This window comes from Cupressus sempervirens, chromosome 5, assembly GCF_028749045.1.
Source record: "Cupressus sempervirens isolate cs-2001-9-10 chromosome 5, ASM2874904v1, whole genome shotgun sequence".
NCBI lineage: Eukaryota > Viridiplantae > Streptophyta > Pinopsida > Cupressales > Cupressaceae > Cupressus > Cupressus sempervirens.
This window is the reverse complement of record NC_143122.1, coordinates 663,376,963-663,392,432: the sequence shown is the minus strand read 5'-3', so window position 1 is coordinate 663,392,432 and position 15,470 is coordinate 663,376,963.

Here is a 15,470-nt window from a genome sequence, read left to right as displayed (position 1 = left end):
ATTTGGCATCATTAATCTTCTTTTTTAAGTGTGAAAAATAGAAAGAAAAAAGCTAAACATGTAAGCTTGTAATAATTCCTTGATCTATTTGGTTATACTTTCTATGTGACCACTTGTGATGTTTCAATGTCTTTCTATAGAGAATTGCATTGGTTGGGACATTTTCTCAATCAAGGACTCTTTGACTAGATGATTTTGAATTTCTTTTTTAGTACTAACTCATTTTGTTTGTTACTTTTTTCTTTTTATATCATTTATTTTTCTAATTTTTCCCTTTGTCATTGTTTAGTTGTGTGCAATTTTTAAAATTCAGATCCTTCATTTGGTGTTTGCATCATTAAGAATTGGTAATGTCTGAAGTTTTCCCATGATTTTTTTCCTCTTCTTATCTTCTCTCTCATTTTCTTTATTTTAAGCATAAGGTAGATATGTACTCTCACTAAAATGAGGGCTCAATATACCATCATAAGTTATAAGCACATTATTAGTGTGTACAATTTCTTGATTATTTAGTAGGTCCATCTGTGTGTATTTAAACCTTAACATGCATAATGATACTTCATTTGACATTTAATGGGTCTTATGTTATTTCAATTACATAAAAACTTAATGCAAGTTTTTATTTACAAGAATTATATTTAATTAGTACTCTTGTTTAATAATTTATTAGCCTACATGGTCCCTATGTTACTTTATAGTGCTTTCATACTTCTTCCAACCTCAAAATTATTTGTGCTTCACAATATGGAAACCTCTAGTTGTCCAACGTCCATAGTTTTAAATTTGATCCCTGAGTAGTGTGTTTAATGACCTAGGTATTCTATAGAGTATAGAATTATTAGGCATTCTATACCTCATATTTTGGGTTGAGATGTAAATCAAGGGGACAACTTGATAATTTAGTGGCGTGTTTGGATTTATATTTATTCTTACAAAGTTTTAGTTTACAAAATAATGTGAGAGGTACATAAGCACCCCATATTTTCTTACTTTGGTATATATCTATATCTACAATCAAGAAATCAAGAATGTAATCAATATTTTAAGAGCTCTTTGGCATCCTAGATTTCTAAAGAAAGACCACAAGTATGTTAATGTATTTTCAATGCAATCTTCTTTATGGATGAAGCTTATTCCAATCATTGAAGTCAAAGAAAATATGTCCATCATTAAAGAAGAAGAGATCCAACATTGTGGATAACTACAACATTTATTATATTAAGAATTATATGTTACAATTTTCTTTATGGTTTTTTGTTAAATCAAAGATATTGCATAAAAATGTTTAATATTATTAAAAGAAGAATTTGCATTTCCTATGTATGACATACTTCATTTTTATGATCTAACCTCTACTATATGACAATAAAATCTCATTTCTATTATTTTATTTTAAGGTTTCTTTCAATAGGGGCATGACAAAGTAAAACCACTCAGTACAAACTTATTCACCTTTTTTGGTGGGAATGAAAAGATGGAAAATCTATTAGGAGTTAATATAGAAAGTAAAAAAAAAGTAAAGGTTCCACAATGCCCCAAGTTATTTATACCTAGGAACAAAATACCCTTAGTGATCTATATCTCAAAACATGTACTAGATATATCAGGCTTACAAAGATATCTCTATGTTTTTCTCTCTAATTGGATAGCTTCCACTATTACAACATCTTCAAGTTCCTCTTCTGATACCCTAAATTTTCTCCATTATGTTTGTATAATTCTTCTTATTTCACTTTGCAATGTTTATTATCTTTCTTGTCATCTTCAAGATAACATCATAGGATTAATCTATTTTTAACTCATCTTAAAGAAGAAGCATCCTTGGTAGAATGGATATCAACATGAAACAAAAAATAATAGTACTTTTAATATGCTTTGTTGTATATCTAACTTTTCGAAAATCAATTATTTAACAACCTAAATATTTTCTTCAATATTTTTTCATTACTTCTTACAAATGTAATCACCCAAAAATGGCCATCTAGACTATAAGACCTCTTTCTAGTATTTTTGCATAATTTATTAATCACTCATCTTTGGTCAAATCCTCAAAAATCTATTTATTTGATTATAACCTATGGTTTGGTCACCATTTCCTAAGTATTTTATTTAATTGAAAGAAATTGCCCCCCTTTTAGTTAAATAAAGTCCCCAAAATTCCCTTATTCTAAGTGTGCACACATAAAGCATTATTTATATTTTAAAAATAAGAGGAAAATACATTTTTGTCTACACATGAATGCAAAATATTCCATGTGTGAGGAATCTTATATTTTCAAAATAACTTTAATTATCCCCCACATATCTTTCACCTCTTAAAGTTAGTTGTTGATCTTGATTAGTTGAGATTCTTGTGCACATGGGTCACTCAAGATGCATTCTTCACCCTTGATTAGACATCTTTTGCCTCTTAATCTCAACCATCAATTTTTCTTAAAAAGAAGGGTTCTCTCCTTATTCTCTAACCCCTTATGTTTTGTACTAATGTTATACTATAGGATTTCTAGTTGCTTTTCAAGCTTTGAAGACTTGAAGCATACTTGCACTCTTGCATTTTAGCTAAGCTATCATTCTACTTGCATTATGACATTCTTAGCTTAGATTTATTTATGCTCTAGAGAAGATCACATAACTTAAGTAGGAAGACTCATAATTCTTCATTTTTGATTAACATAGCTTGCATCTTGCATTTCATGTTAGTGTCGCTCAAGCATTGGATTGCACTTGCATTGTAATTTTTGGATGCTAGCACTCTTGCTCCCATCTTTGAATCTCTTTTTTTATGGTGCACCTTGTAAGGGTTACATATATAGTTTCATTTGAGAGCCACCATTCTTCCATTTGCACCTTTGAATGTCATAGATAAAGAACTATAAGTTGCCTCTTGAGATGCTCTCTTACCCAGGTATTCTTGAGAATAACGGTTTATAGAAGTGTGCCACATTTGTTACACACATAAGACCCATTGTTGAAATTTGGTATAATTTAGTACCATTTCATGTTCTCAATAAGCAAAAAATTGACAAGTTATGTAACATAAAAATTCTCCCAAAGTTAAAATTAAATGATTTTTCCCTAGAGTTAGGTAACAAAGTATTTTTCCTATAACATACATACATACATGTACATGCATACATATATATGGGTATGTGCAAGATCATGGTGTGCCAAAAAGTGGTGATATGAAAAATCTGTAGTTTTGAAATATCTCAAACCATTTCAAAATCTATTGCAATTTTTTTCCCACCCACCTTAATACTAAATGAAAACAATTAATAGCTTTCTAAGGTCTACTATATCTTTTGATACCAAATCTAAATAGTCAGCTTTAAAAACATCATAAAAATGTGCTTTTGGCCTATTTTAATGTGATTTTTACTTCAAACATGTAGCTGACAACTTTTTTTTACCAAAATTTGATGAAATGAAAAGGGTTTTGTAAAAATATTCTTATCTTTCCATAAATGTAAGGTTTGTCAAATTATGAGCTTAGTAAGTAATTATTACTTATTTTCTAATGGAGCTATGTATAAAGTGTTGACTGACACACTACTTGAAAGAAAACTATAACTTTCAAATGGTACAACATTTTTTAAATCCAAAAGATGCATCACATTCTATGTTTCTTCTACTATAAGGGAAAAAAATGAAAAATTGAATTTTGTAGAGTTTTGAATTAGTTAAGGTGGTCAGACACGAGAATTTTTTTATTCCAAAAATACTAAAGTTATAAATTAATTATTAACTATTTATTTAGAATAAAAATACTCAAAAATATGTGTCACATCTAGGCATGATTTTACTACTTATATCTGGAATATTATTAAAAAATATTATCATTTAATTTTGATTAAGGTGTTTAGACATACATCTACTTCTTATTTTTGTTCTAAAATTTTTGTAATATTGCATTAAAATTCAAAATTTGGACCAATCAATTTTTATTTTTTTGAGATAAGTCCTAGTAGTTTAGAAACTAGATTCAAGTTGCTAGAGCTTCTTTTCTCTCAACTTTTTGATATAAAGTTAATAACGAGTAGAAAATTGCATGTCAAGTTGACATAACCCTCATTTTCTAATTTTTTATTGTCACTTAAGAACATAGTTTGGTTGACCATGATCCTGCACATACCTATATATAGAAAATTTGTGTCCTAGAATTTATAATTGTTAAATGATCACATAGAGGAAATGAGCATATATCTGCATAAAGAAAATATTATCATGATAATGGATATAACTAAAGATAACATATTCTAACCCATGTATAATCATTTAACAAGAATTGAAGATCATATTCTTAACCATTTATCATCATTTGAAAGAAACAAACAATTCTAATATAATCCATTTATATTTATTTAAAAGGAAACTAGAAATGAAATCTATGTTGATAAAGTACCAAGAAGATAGATAAGAATTCGGATTTCATACATGTAACTGACATAAATGTCATTGTGTTGATCAAGCCTTGGCTTTTAGAGAAGAGGAGACACATTGACAAAGGCTTAACCTCCCAACCATGGACCTTACATTATCCCCACATAATCTTTAAAAGGTCCTCCCTACCCTGAGTTAGGCTTGGGGCACTTCAGTCCAACCACCTAAGCTTACCAATGTTTAGAGTGTTCGATCAGCCATATGCAAGGTTGAGGATATTCCTCCTCCAACCATTGCTCTATATAGTTGGCACCGCCAACATTTTTGTGATCAAAATAATCAAGCATGTGATGAAGTTACGCTCTGATACCACTTGATGAAGGGCCACACCACCCTTACCCACTCACAATCAAGAATGCAACAATATGGAGACCAAGAGAAATAAAAATGCTTCACAAGAAATTTTATTATACTTGAAAATCCTTACAACACCCACAAGATGATATCATAGATATGACTTCTTCAAAAAGAAGTTTACAAATACTTCAACATAAGAGAAATCCCAAAGAAGAGTCTTCACACCAAGAGCTTCACTAAGAAATTCTACTTGAAGAGCTACACCTTTAGAGCTTTCACACCTTGAAGTCTTCACGCCTTCTAGCTTCTACTTCTCCAGCTTGATTAGAAATGCTCATATGCCTTGCTTAAATAGACACTTACCACCCAATACATGACTTATCCACAATCTTCTAGAATTCCACCTACACAATATCCATAACCTTCTACAACTTCCATAACCTTCTACAATATCCACAATTTTCTACAATATTCATAACTTTCTAGAATTCTAGCTATACATCTCGATAAATGGAATGACAACCATTTATTTTTTATTTTTTCTATTATGCCACTTATGCACCTCAAAAATAGAAAACCCTTTTCCTTTATTTTCTCCTTTTTTCCCTTTTTTATTTTATTATTATTTCTCCTCTAATTTTTGTCACTTTCTCTCTCCTCCACAATTTTTTTTTTTTTTTTTTTGTAAATTTCTTTCCCCATGCAAGATGCTCCTGCATTAGACTCCCCAGGTTCGAAAAGATGTTCTAATAACTAGAAGAACATCTTTCGGGATTCAGCACATAAATTCCAAACTGGTTCTTCACATATATGTCCTCTAAATCTTCAACTGGCACACTCTTTCCCTTGTTTTTCTTCTTCTCCTTCACATCCACCACAGGTGTTCCATAGGTCTGCTTCCCATGTTGATTGCCAATCTTCTCAAAATATACCAACTCAACTCGATTGCCAATACTCAAGTTTCTCCTACCGAGCACTTCATCCTGCAAAGAAATCAAGGAAAACTTCCTACCACCTTTCTAAATTGTAAACACATTCCTAACACAATCATGCATATCCCTGCAATCATACTGCCAAGGTCTACCAAGTAACACATGACAACTATTCATATCCACAATATCACACAATACTTGATCCTTATACTGCCTAATCTGAAAATCAACAAGGCATTGCTCCCTCACTTCCAAAGCATGCTCACCTTGCAACTAGCCAATCCTATAAGGACAAGGATGTCTCAATCTCTTCAAGCCAAGTTTTTGAACCATCTCCTCAGCAACAAGGTTATTAGTACTACCACCATCTATAATCACCTTGCAAATTTTCCCACCAGACTTACAACAAGTTTTGAACAAACTAGTTGTTTGCCAAGAATCTAATGTCTTCTCACCCATTAGTACTCGCCGAGCCAACAAACTTTCTCCTTCCTTAGGCTGACTTTCCTGGACTTCAACCTCATTCACAACAGTAGTTGTCCTACCAATATAACATTCAAAAGATCTATGCCATTCTTGACCACACTTGAAACAATTACCTCTGAATACACCTCCACCTATCCTTCTTCTTTGTTCAATAGGTTTTGGTTCACCTTCTGCTTTTGCTTAGCTTGTACCGAACTATCCTGCTTCTCCTTCCCTTGGGAACTACCTTGATTCTTTCTCTTTAGCTTCTCCTCTGCTCTCAAAGCATACTAATAAGCATCCTCAACTGTGGAAATATTTAGCATACCAACCTCATCCTGAATATTGAATCTCAAACCATTAATGTACCGTGCTACCTTCTCCTTTGACAATTCTATATGCCCAGACCGAATAGTCAACTTGTAGAACTCCTCGGTGTAATCCTTTACAGTCATATCCTTCTGTTTTAGATTTTGCAACCTCTTAAACAATTCAAGTTCATAATCAACAGGAATGAACTTAGCCTTCAACTTAGTCATCATCAATTTCCATCTAGTGATCTTCATTTCACCTTCCTCTTCTCTATCTCTTTGTAGTTTCTTCCACCAAAGAGCAGCATGTCCCTTCAACTTAGTTTGTGCCAACTGTACTCTCAGTGGATTTTCAATACCCTCAAGCTCAAAGTAGTCCTCTAATTCACCAATCCAATCAATCAGGTCTTCAGGATTCAAAGTACCTGAAAAATTAGAAACCTCCATCTTATGCTTTAGCTTCAACTGAGATCCAGGTCGAGCAAACTGAGTAGCCCTAATTCCAATATGTCTCTCCTCATGATCACTTCTATCCTCACTAGTAGCTTCAAAGTCTTCAACAAATTCATCATATCTGTCTTTAGTACCCACATGCCTAGGTACACCACCCAAAGCACTCACAATTTTAGCAATCATATCACTCTTCATCAATGCAATCTCTAATTTGAGCTCTGCTCTTATCTTCTCTAAGATTCTTTCTTCCATCACTTCACTAAGGTCATCATTTTCCTTAGGGTCCAATCTTTTTGGAGGCATCTTCAAAAAATTTAGCAAACCCTAAACAAATCTACCAATCTAAAAGATCAATCAGCCACAAGATCAACCTTCTTTGCAAATCTTGGTGTAAACTGCCTCACGTTCGACGATCTATCCACACACTCAAGAACTCCCGCTCTAATACCACTTGATGAAGGTATGCTCTGATATCACTTGATGAAGGGCCACACCACCCTTACCCACTCACAATCAAGAATGCAACAATATGGAGACCAAGAGAAATAAAAATGCTTCACAAGAAATTTTATTATACTTGAAAATCCTTACAACACCCACAAGATGATATCATAGATATGACTTCTTCAAAAAGAAGTTTACAAATACTTCAACATAAGAGAAATCCCAAATAAGAGTCTTCACACCAAGAGCTTGACTAAGAAATTCTACTTGAAGAGCTACACCTTTAGAGCTTTCACACCTTGAAGTCTTCACGCCTTCTAGCTTCTACTTCTTGAGCTTGATTAGAAATGCTCACATACCTTGCTTAAATAGGCACTTATCACCCAATACATGACTTATCCACAACCTTCTAGAATTCCACCTACACAATATCCACAACCTTCTATAACTTCCATAACCTTCTACAATATCCACAACTTTCTACAACATTCATAACTTTCTAGAATTCTACCCACACACCTTGATAAATGGAATGATAACCATTTCTTTTTTCTTTTTTCTATTATGCCACCTATGCACCTTGAAAATAGAAATCCCGTTTTCCTTTCTTTTCTCCTTTTTTTCTTTTATTTTATTTTATTATTATTTCTCCTCTAATTTTCGTCACTTCCTCTCTCCTCCACAAATATATATATATATATATATATATTTATTTTTAAATAATAATTTTTCCATGCAAGATGCTCCTTCATCAGTATGCCTCTAATCAACCTTAGCCAAGCATTTAGATGGGAAATAAATAACTTGATTACCACCACTCAACTTGACGATAGAGTAGAATTTGGACAATCATTTAAGATGAGTTGATTTTTAATATATATATATATATATATATATATATATATATATATATATATATATATATATATATATATATATATATATATATATATATATATATATATATATATATATATAAAGAAATAAATGTTCATGTATATAAGTTTTGATCATATTGTTTTCTTTTCCTTTGTAGGAGTCCTCTCCTCTCCACCCACAACCTTGGCTTCACTAGCCTTGGGTGAGTCCTCAGAGGGTATTACTTAGTACCAAGATCTTTATCACATGGTTTCTTTGAATAAAATCCATATGTAACTTATACAATGAATGGTAGCATGTATAACAAATTTCTAATCAGATTCTATATCAAAATTCTCATAAACAAAATAATCGAGTATAGGAAAAGAAATGCATGAGGTCCCTATGATTATTGGACCTAAATGTCAAGCTTAGGATTCAAAAACATATTTAATACCATGCTTAGAATTATGCTTCTAATGCAATCATAACAGAGCTACACTAGCAATGCTACTAAATGGAAATTTAGAATAAAGTGGATTCCATAACCTATATTGAAATACTATTAAGTGGTCAATAGTAATCGACTAAAAAAGATATCATCACCATGACATATGAATTGACAGCCTGAGATGGTAGTGAAATGGGAGAGAAGATAAAATAGAAGAGATGTAGAAGGAAAATTATACTATCAAAAAAGTGTGAAGTCATGCACAATAGCAATAGCAAAAAAATCTTTGTTCATCGACAACCGTAGAGTCTTATAGCTCTTTGACTTTGTACCATGATGTCGGTTTCCAAGATCATCAATTTTTAAAAGATCATCATTTTGAAAGATGGATGCCAACTTGAGGTGGTCATCTCTTAACGAGATGAATCATAAAGCTTATATTTTTCAAAGGTTTCTTTTTTTATAATGTTATATATATATAGTTCTATCTATAATTGTACCTATATGTATATGTACATCTATATACAGGTATGGTTTAGAGAATATATGATTTATTTCTAACATCACATTCCCTCTATATATGCATGCATATGCATGTGTGTGTGTGTGTGTGTATTAATAAGTATGATTTATAGATATCATCTGAGTATCATGGTGACATCATATATTTATACATATTTTTAATAACTCATAATGATAATATTGCCAGTGTCTAAACAAGAGAGAGGTAATTGTTCTAAACAAGAATTTTAGATGTTTACTAATTTTAAATGTTTAACCAAGTAGCTCATGATTGTCCAATGGTGTACTCTATTGTGAAGTCACTAAATCCTTTATCAAGGTAGTTAGAGGTCATACTTGATGATCTGATGATGGACTAGGATAGTGTCCCATTCCTTGAATCTTGTTTAGCAATGCTTTCTCCCTTTCATTTGTTCCTACAACCACTAGTGCAACATTTCCACAATAATAATAAGTTCCTCCATTTAAGTAAAACATTTTAATATATTAACTAATAAATGTAACAATGGCTAACTACGATTATAAGCAAATAAGTAAACATGATAAATAGTTAACCGATTTCTAATACACAAGATTATAACAAACTAATTTCACATGAAATAAACAATTAACTATAATTTCCCTTTTCACATGATCATGACATTTGATAGTTTTAAGTAATCATTGTGATGACTATAAACTTATTTATTTAGGTCAAAATTTAGAATGTAACTGTTAGCTTAAAGAATAAATTTGACAACTGAGTGTCAATATACTTAACCAAGATCAAGAACAAGTGTCGAGTGACAATAGGTGCCGAGTGATAATAAGTGTTGAGCGCAACATGTGCCAAGTGATATAACAAGTGCCAAGTGACAACAGGTGCCGAGTGATAATAAGTGCTGAGCGCAACATGTGCCGAGTGATACAGTTTTTGTTCAAGTGTCGAGCTATCTAGAAAACAGTATGTGCTGAGTGTCATAAATACTTCAAGAGTTGAGTAACTGAGTAGAACAACATAAAAGTTTGGAATTGCACAAATTATGATACTAATGATTTTTACAGCTGACAGAAGGTAAATCTCGAAGGATTGAATGATAAGATCGAATCTTTTAATTTTCATATGCAATTTGCATGTGGCCAATTAAGAAAATGCATTTGGCATGTAACCAATCAGCAAAAGATAAGTATTGAGCGGGAAATTGAGATTCAATATGAAACGTAGATCCAAAACAAACCATAAGTCTTTGGAGTCTTTATAAGGAAGACAAAATTTCACTGTAAGAGAGAGAGAGATGAGACATATTGAAGGACATACAAGGGCGCAAATCTATTTTCAAAAGCAAGAGTTATCAGATCACAAAGGATCAAGATCAGGAGAAGGCGAAAAGGAGCCTACATTTAGAAATCAAGGATTGTAATCTATCAGGTTTATTGCATCTAATACTCTCTAGCAATTGTATTAGAATAAAAATCCTATGGTGATAGGTTAGCTTTATAGCTATTTTGTAAGAACCTTTTGATTAGGTGATTAAAATCCTTTAACCAGGTGACACTTCATGTTAAGTGTTTGCAAATCCTCTAACCAGGTCACTATGAACACAGTGTAAAGCCTTTAACAGGGCAGGCCTTTAATAGGGTAAACCATCATAAGTGGTTGAACAAATATTGTTGCAGTACTTTTTGTGGGTATCATCCCCACCCCAGTTTTACCTTCTTATTCTTGGAGGGTTTCTGGGTTACCAAAATTCTTGTGTTGTGAGTTATTGATGCATATGTCTTGTTACATGTTTATTTGATATGCATGCAATTTACTTTCAGTTAAAATTTTATTGGCTAAAGTTTGATACTTATGATTCACCCCCCCCCCCCCCCCCCCCCCCCCCCCCTCTCATAAGTACTCTTTCCATATTTGAATATTCCAACAATTGGTATCAGAGCCTAGTTGGGTTCTCACAAGAAATAGCCTAACAGCTTGGAGGGAAAAGATCTAAAGATGGAAGCTTTCAAACTTGGAAAGATCATTGAAAATTAGGTGATAGATGTACAACTTGCTCTACATAGCTTGGAGGAATTCATAAAAAAATTGAGAAACTCATTAAAAAAGAGGAAGGATCTAGCCATAGCTGAAAATGATATACACTACAAGGAGATTGACACCACCAACATATTTTCTAGTGGAGACACTAAAGAGTTTGATGCAGCAATAGCAGAACTGATGGAGAAAAATAAAATTCAAGCAGAAGAAATAAGAACTCTCAAGATGGAACATGAATCACAGGCTATAATGATATTTGAAATTACTGAACAAAAGAAAAGAGCAGTTGATGATAAGGTCATGATGGAAAATGACAAAAGGAATCTTGCAAACAGACTTGAAGAAAAATGTACTGAACTAACAAGGATCTCAAACATGCAGATGGATACACTTGCACAAATGATGAACCTTCATCATGAACTTAATGTAAAGGATATTGAGATCTCTACCTTGAAGATGAAAAATGAACTAATACAGAATGAATTGAATAGGGAAAAAGAAGTAGCAGAGAATCTCAACAAATCAAGTGAAGCAATCAAATATTTTGAACAGTTGCTGAAATCACCAAAATCTACCCATGATACATTAGGACTAGGATACAATAGCACTGAAGTTGGAAAATCATCAAAGAGTGCTGAACAAAGAAGTGATAAAGGTAAGAATTCAAAACCCACTTGTCATTTTTGTAATAAGAAGGGACATACAACTAATGTGTGCAGGAGTAGAAGATTCAATCAATCAAAAATACCCAAAAGTTTTTGTCACAAGTGCAACATGCAAGGACATATGACTCAAAATTGCAAATCCAATGCTACAAGGACTCAAAGATTTGATGAACATTGTTATAATTGCAAAAAATATGGACATAGGGCATTTGAATGCAGATCAAAACCTATGTGGGCAGTAAATCAACCAGTAAAGACATCAAACCATGAATTTTGGGATTACAAAACTAGGAACAATTGTCACTATTGTCAAGAATATGGACATATCTCACAGAATTGCATAAGAACACATTTTAGAGGGAAGTACAAAAGATGGTTGAGTCAAACCACATGTTTCAGTTGCTTAAAAACTGGTCATGTCAGCAAGAATTGCCCAACAAGGTCAAAGGCATCAAGTTCTGAGTTTAGCAATGGAAAGGCAAAGATAGATGTTGGACATATCAGAAGTGAAATGAATAAGACATGGAGGAAGAAAGATGAGTCTAGCACATCAAATACAGAGATCACTTCACCTAATAGGTCAAGTGATCACACTTCATCAAATTAAGTAAAGAATAAGTGTGAGGGATTGATAAACTGAGTTACATCATAAATCAGTCCCAAGACATATAAGAGCTCCAGAAATGAAATCAGCATAAATAAAGATGCTAAGTCAAAATTGAGAACTTTGTGAAAATATATCAAAATTGTCTTTAGGAGCCGAGTTGCTAACAACGACCGAGTTAATAGTTGATGCCGAGCTATGAAATATCAATAGGAGCCGAGTAAAGTAAAACATAATGGAAGTCGAGTTATGACGAAACCTTTCAAGAGTCGAGTAGACAGTTGGCGGCGTACTAAGCATTTATTACTCTATTTTGAAGGGTACATCAGTCTGATTTTTGATCATTTTCTCACCATTCGATCAAGAAGCAAAGTAGAAAAAGGAGCGGAGAAGATCAAGAACAGCTCAGAAGCCATTCGTAAAAGATTTCAATAGCGATTCAACACAAATTTTGTCAATTTAAGGTATTTTACTTAAGTGCCGAGCTACATAGGACTTACAAACTTGTTTGAATTATAAACCCTAGTTTGGAAAACAATGGCATCTAGGTCAGGAACCACCAAGGGTTTAGAGAGTCATGAAGTTTAGTTGGTCAGTAACAAAGTAAAACAACCTGAATTTAAGCCCATTCCAGAAGTAGCATACAAGAATGATCTTGCAGGAGCATTATCAGTTATTCCGGATAAGGTTGTTATGGTACAAGATGTTCGCAGATGTTACAATTGCAAAATCGGTGCCATAGGAGACATAGAAATTCATAATGCATATGATAAACTGTGTGAAAACAAAGTACTGAAAAATGAGTTTTCAATAGTAGAAAGAAAAGGATTGACCAAAACCTTAGCATTTTTTACTGTTTTCAAAATAGAATGGGTACGAATAATTTTGAGCCAAATACATGACAGAGCTTTTTGGTTAGAGTCAGGGCCAGTAAAATTTACCAAGAAAATTGTTCATAGGGTTACTGGTATTCCAACCCTAGATCAACCAAAGACCCTGCGAAGTGACAAAAGGGAAATAATAGAGAAAAATACAGGTGCCAAATGGAACAATAGAGGAATGACTATCGACACAATCACAAATCCCCTACTAGATTTTGCTGTGAGAATTATTTCACACAAATTCTATCAATCAAGTAGGTTGAACAGTGTACCTTGTATAGCAGTTGATGTTGTATACAATATAATCAAAAGAGATCACACTTATGATCTGGCAGAGCTCATGTTTCAACAGATAAATGAAAATCTGGGAGCTATAAGGAAAAGCAAGGGAGCTCAATGCAAATTTGGATCAGTTTTGATGTGTATGTTCTTCTATCTGATGAAAGAATTTCCTTCTATAGGGAAAGTAAAATGGAATCCAGATAAAATAATTGTTGAACAAATTAATGGATACATTGAACAAATGGGTGAAAATTTTGATGCCCAAATGACAGGGTATTTTGAGGACTTCAAAAGGTCCATGAAACAAAGAATGAGAATTCTAGTCTCACTGACTGAAAAATATGAAAAAGACATTTGTTTTCTTGTAGATATAGATTATACTTACATACAAGCAGTTATACCTAGAATAAGATGGCTTAGGCCACTAGGTTATGAACTTGATGTTGATCAAGCCTCTGCAGCAATAACAACTCTACTTGCAAAAGAAGCTGATAAAAATGAACAAATTTTTGGAACCTATGATGTTGTCAAATCAAATGTAATAATAGCTTTGAAGACTGCTTCAGTAGTAAAGAAGAAAGAGAAAATTGTGAGACAAATCAAAAGAAAGTTTGGCGTGGAAGAAGAAGAAGGAACAACAGAAGAAGAAGGAGAAGACATTGAAGAAGAAGGAGATAAACTTCAAAGTCAGACTCAAGGGTTAGGAGAAGAAAAAGAGGAAAGTGTTGAGGTAGAAGAAGCCAAGGAAGCACCAGTTAAGAGAAAGACCACAACTCCCTCTGCTCCTAAATCCAAAGGAAGGAAAGTGGCTGCCCCTGCATCAAAGAGACCTACCATAGGGGCTACAACACAAAAATCCCAAGAAGAGGCAAAAGGGAGGAAGAAAGACTCAAAGAAGAATGTTGCTGAGACAAAGAAAAGGAAGTTTATTCCCCAACCTGAAACAGATGAGGAGAAAATAGAGTCAGAGGACAACAGTCAATTTCAAGTGGTAAGACACAAACCTCAGACTGTTGTTGATAAATTATGTTCAAAAATTAGAAATAATGATTTAAAAGGTCTAAAGAACCTGAATTTTTCTAAGCTCACCAAAGAAGAGGAAAATAAACTAGAGGAATCTATGTATGCTATGATAGCTGAGTATAAGCACACACCTCTAGAATTAGATGAATCTATGCCGAGAGAATTGTATAAAATTGTAGAGGATAAATGGAATTTTTGTTTACAAATGGAAAAATAAATAAGGGATTCTACATTAGCAAGATTGTTTCTTGATCTGACTAAAGATCAAATAATAAATGTCGTAAAAAGGCATAATAACATATTCACTCCCAAGTATAGAGCATTTAGTATATTGCAGAATAAAATTGAAGAGGTAGTTACCAAATCCAAAAGATTGTGGAAAATAGTTTACAAGAAAATTGAAGATGTATATAATGAAGAATATAAGGCAGAAGCAATTGCCAAGACAAAGGAAAAGAAAGCATCAGAAACAAAAGAGAAGAAACTAGTGGAGAAGGAGAGTAAAGAAGAAAAGGAAGAAGAGGCACGCAATGAGGAGAAAGAGGAAGATAAAGATACAATTGAGCCACAAGATCAAAGTATGAAAGACATACAGGCATCTCCTCCTAGTCCTCCTCATGCCACTATCACACCTACAGATATCATAAAAATAAAGGATGTTACAGATACTTCAAATCTAAACATCAATCCACTAACTATAGAGGATTTGGAAATCCTTGACCAATCATCACTTGTAGCAAAATTAAATTCAAATCCTATATTGGTCAGTGTTGATGAATTACAGAAACTGGAAGTCAAGGTAAAAGCACAAGTGCCACCTTTGAC